Source organism: Mandrillus leucophaeus, unplaced genomic scaffold, assembly GCF_000951045.1.
Source record: "Mandrillus leucophaeus isolate KB7577 unplaced genomic scaffold, Mleu.le_1.0 Scaffold73, whole genome shotgun sequence".
Lineage (NCBI taxonomy): Eukaryota > Metazoa > Chordata > Mammalia > Primates > Cercopithecidae > Mandrillus > Mandrillus leucophaeus.
In genome coordinates, this window is record NW_012107919.1 from 1812523 (window position 1) to 1817344 (window position 4822).

Below are 4822 nucleotides of genomic sequence, written 5' to 3' on the forward strand. Positions count from 1 at the left end.
CTCAAACTCCTGACCTCAAGTGATCCACCCGCCTCGGCCTCCCAAAGTGCCAGGGTTACAGGCATGAGCCACTGCTCCTGGCCAGAACACCTGTTGTTGTTTTTTGAGAAGTAGTCTCACTCTGTCGCCCAGACTGGAGTGCAGTGGTGCAATCTCAGCTCACTGCAACTTCCACCTCCTGAGTTCAAGCAATTCTCCTGCTTCAGCCTCCTGAGTAGCTGGGATTACAGGCGTGCGCCACCACATCCAGCTAATTTTTGTACTTTCAGTGGAGATGGGTTTTGCCATGTTGGCCAGGCTGGTCGTGAACTCCTGACCTCAGGTGATCCACCCTCCTCAGCCTCCCAAAGAGCTGGGATCACAGGTGTGAGCCACCATGCCTGGCCAACATTTGTATTTTTAAAGCAGCTCTTGTGGCAATTCTAGATAAACGGGCAGGTTTGTGAATTCCATCTACATCACTGGGAGGTGGGTTTTATTCTGCGCTCCCCTCAGAGTATATATGGGGCAAAGGACCCTCTTGACGCCGATGTACAGTTTGGGAAAGGCCGGGCAGAGAGCAGGCTGATCTTTAAGGATCTTCTCTGTGGGTGGTAAGGTGGAGATCATGGTTAGGGTGATTTGAATAGGGGGAGGTGGGGAGAGGTGTTAGAAAAGATGACCAATGTTTATTGGATGCTCTGTCATTTAATCTTTCCAACCAAATATGATGAGTTGGTGGTGATAAAAATACAGGTTGATATTTGCCAAATGCCTACTATGAGGTGACCAGGACACTAGTGATTTGTATGCAGTATCTTGTGGAATCCTCACTACAGCCTATGAGCTGTAGGTCACATTATTTATCCTCATTTTACAAATGAGGAAACCGAGGCCTTGAGATAGTTGAAATGTCTTGCTCGAGGTCGCACATACACAGCAAGTAGCAGAGCCAGCATTTGAGATTAGTACTGTCAGACTTCAAAGCCCATGTTTTCCATGCTGAAAGTTTTAATCAAAAGCATGAGGCTATTGGGTCAAATAAGAATCCTGCATTATAAGTAACAGTGTCAGAATTTTTTTGAGAAAGCTGCTTGTGCCATCTTTCCTCAAGGTACTGCCCTTTGGCCCTTCCAGTCCTGGCTTTGAGAACCTTGTTATTTCCCCAGGCTGAGACCAGCCGCCAGTCAGCTGTGCCCGTCCTTGAGGCTGTCCATGTTATGGTCTGCTGTTCTTCCTCCTCAACCCCTGCCTCCTTCCCTGTACAGCCCCTGCATGCAACTCTTCTCCCCAGACAGAGGCCCAGAATCGGGGTCTTCCTTAACAAATAAGCCAGGTTCCAGGAGTGCTGCAGTTACCACCCAGGTGCAAGCCCAGCACAGGCCTCCTCTCAGCCAGCACTCATCCGAATCCACTCACACACTCAGGTGGTTGTCCTCCTCGGTGAACTGGGAAGCAGTAGGGCCTTGTGATTGGCAGTGTGGATATGAAGCTGGACCGCCTGGGTTCAAATCTTGGATCCACTTCTTCTTTGACAAATTGCTTCATATCTCGGTGCCTCAGTTTACTTGTCTGTAAGATACTTACCTCATATGTTTACTTGTCTGTAAGATGCTTACCTCATATGATAGTTGTGGACAAGATTACATGAAGCACCCCTCCTAAAATGCTTGGAACAGGGCCTGGCGCATGAGTCTCCAGTATGTTAGTCATGATGATGGTGATGATGATTACCAGTTGGGGGGTTAGCTCTGGCTACCCTTCCCTTGGCATGGGGAGGGAGTCCACCCATATGCGAGCATTAACCCTGAGTCTTACAGTAGGGAAATAAGGGCTTTGGAAGCAAACCTGGGTCTAACTCCAGGTAAGCCGCTTTGTTTTTGGTTTTGGTTTTGGGTTTTGGTTTTGGTTTTGAGACAGGCCCTCCCTCTGTCGCCTAGGCTGGAGTATAGTGGTGCAATCACGGCTCATGACAACCTCAGACTCCTGACCTCAAGTGGTCTTTCCACCTCAGCCTCCCAAATAGCTGGGACAACAGGCACAAGTCACCATGCCCAGATAATTTTTAAAAATTTTTTATAGAGATAAGATCTCACTATGTTGGCCAGGCTAGTCTTGAACTCCTGGCCTCAAGCAATCCTCCTGCCTCAGCTTCCCAAAACGCTGTGCCTGGCCTGGCTGCTTTTTTAATGTGATGCTGGGCGAGTACCTCAACCTATTTGTTTTTTAATCTATACACTGGGAATGACAGCAGTACCTGCCTTATGGTGTTGTAAAGGTGAAATGCAGAAGTGTAAACAATGCTTCTCATAAGGTGCATGGGCTCAGCTGACATTGAATGAATAGGAGGAAAAATGTGAGTTGAATAAGCTTTAGTAATAAGTGAAAAAAAGTCAGCTCAAAATATTATATACAGCATGATACAATGTAGATAAAGTCAAAAACAAATATTGGATGGCAGGAATAGTCAGGTTCTGGGACAGCTGGAGACAGTGGTGGTGACTGGAATAACTTTACCAAAGGAAAGCTATTTAGTGAACTGTCCTCTCCGGTAGAGTTGGCCAATGTGCTTTGTAACAGAGCCAGACTGATTTCCTATCTCCCAGGACTTTGCTCTTCAGTTAAAACGTTGTCAATCCCAAAGACTTTTCAACTGCAGGATCATCAGGTTCAGATGAGTCTCACGTGGCCACTGCACCTCCAGATATATGCTCTCAAACGGTGTGGCCTGATGAAACTGTGGGACCATTTGGACCTCAAGATGAGAGGTTCCAGCTTCCTGGGAACGTAGGTTTTGATTGTCACCTCAATGGGACTGCTTCACAGAAGAAAAGCCTGGTTTCTAGCAGAAACTTCATCAAGTGAAAGACACGAGTTTGTGATGACACAATATGTGAATGAATTTCAGGGTAATGATGCACCTGTTGAACAAGAAATTAACAGTGCAGAAACTTAACTTTGAAAGTGCCAGAGTAGGGTGTGCAATACAAACATGTCCAGAATTGCGGCAAAAAGATTTTGAATCACTGTTTCCAGAAGTAGCTAATAGCAAAGTAATCATTCTGACTGTAACACAGAAAGCTAAGAATGATATGACTGTTTAGAGTGAAGAAGTAGAAACTGAAAGAGAAGTGCTCTTAGAAAAGTTCATCAATGCTGCTGAGGAAATTTGCTGTGCTCTTTTAGCTGAGGGATATTGGGCTGACTTTACTGACCCATCATTTGGTTTGGCATTTTTTGGACCATATACAAACAACACTCTTTTCAAAACCCTTGAATGCTAACAACATTTAGGATTCTGTTGATGACCTTGAATGCTGTAAAGTGATTCATTATAGTCTCTGGGGTACCCGTGTAGTTGTAGGAAGCATCTTCACTAATGCAACACCAGACAGCCATATTATGAAGAAATTAAATGGAAATTAGCAGAAATGTCCATTCATGTGCTGTATTATTTGTATGTAATATTTGGGTTGATGTATAAATACTGTCAGACTAAAGTTTTTAAAATATACTTATTTCTAAGTATTTCAACATTTATGAATTTACAACACTGGCAAGTGATTTGGGATTTTAAAATTGCAAATGTTCATTATTCATATCATTGAATACATGTTGAGCACATCCACATTGTATAGGATGTGGTAATTAGCTTGTAACCAGGGTATTACCTGTTATTGTTATTTCTCCCCTTTACTGGAAAAAGTCCTCAATTTTAAATACTTTCTTCCAAAAATAAATCACACATTTGGTTACGGAAAAAAAACCCGAAATATGAAGATGTGCTGAAGGAGTACATTACAGGCACAGTAAATACCATATAAGAGAGAAAGTGAGGGGATGGTAAACACAGATAATGGTTATGTGTCATGGGAAGAGGGAAAGGGAAGGATTAGGGGAGGGAGGGTCATATGGTTTAGAAGCATGTAGATGGTTGACAAGGCTCTAGCTTTTGTTTGGGAGTTGAGTTCACATTATAACTAATTAAAAATGGTCATGAACCAAGGATTATGATAAATCCAATTTGTGCACCTGAGGTTAAAAAATTAGTGGGTTCTCAATAGGTGGTAGCTATTTATTATCCCATGAACCACCTGAACCATGCCACAGGCCACCATTCATACCCTTTCTGATTGCCTCTCATCGATGCAAAATGCTCTGAGAAGTGAGTTTTTCTCCTCCAGCCACAGTGGCTTTCACATGGAGAACACAGAACAGTAGGGATATTTAAGTTGCCTGGATTCTTAGGTTGGGGCAGGTCTTAGGCATAAGCTCCCGTATGTGTCTAAAATAGTTGAACAAAGAAAGGGTTGTTTTTGTCCTTACTGTGCCAGATGTAAAGGCTTTCATTAGAGTCACCTTAGGAGTATCCATGTTACCAGGAGATTTTCCTTCCGAGAGAAGGAAACATTTGGGTTGGATCTGATGGTGTTTGCCTTGGTGTGATTTTAGACCTTTCTGTTTCCATCGTCACCACTCAGCATCATGACTTTTGCCTATGGCTTTTTGCTTTTTCACCTATGGCTCCCTTCCTTTAGTGGAAAGGGGAAGCACCGAGATATTTGAGACACCTCAGTCGTGTGCTTGCAAATCCACGTATCCTCATGTGCTGCCCCTGTCTCCTGAATTTGACAAAGTAGAGGAGACAAGAACATAGGTTTTGGAATTATGGAGACCTGGGTTCAATTTTGGGGTCTTCACTGTGTGATATGAGGTGGAGGCATTGCTTGTTTTTCCTCTATCTTATTATTTTATTGTATTTTATTTTTTGAGACAGTCTCACTCTTGTCGCCCAGGCTGGAGTGCAGTGGCACGATCTCGGCTCACTGCAACCTCTGCCTCC

The 4822-nt window shown here is 43.8% G+C and overlaps 1 protein-coding gene and 1 pseudogene across 1 annotated transcript in view; both read left to right on the plus strand.

Annotated features, from left to right (window-relative positions):
* Positions 1 to 3405, plus strand: part of LOC105528735 — a 16291-nt pseudogene extending 12886 nt beyond the window's left edge.
* ABTB2 (ankyrin repeat and BTB (POZ) domain containing 2) overlaps positions 1 to 4822 on the plus strand; it is a 222720-nt gene that overhangs the window by 20965 nt on the left and 196933 nt on the right. The window lies entirely within an intron of this gene.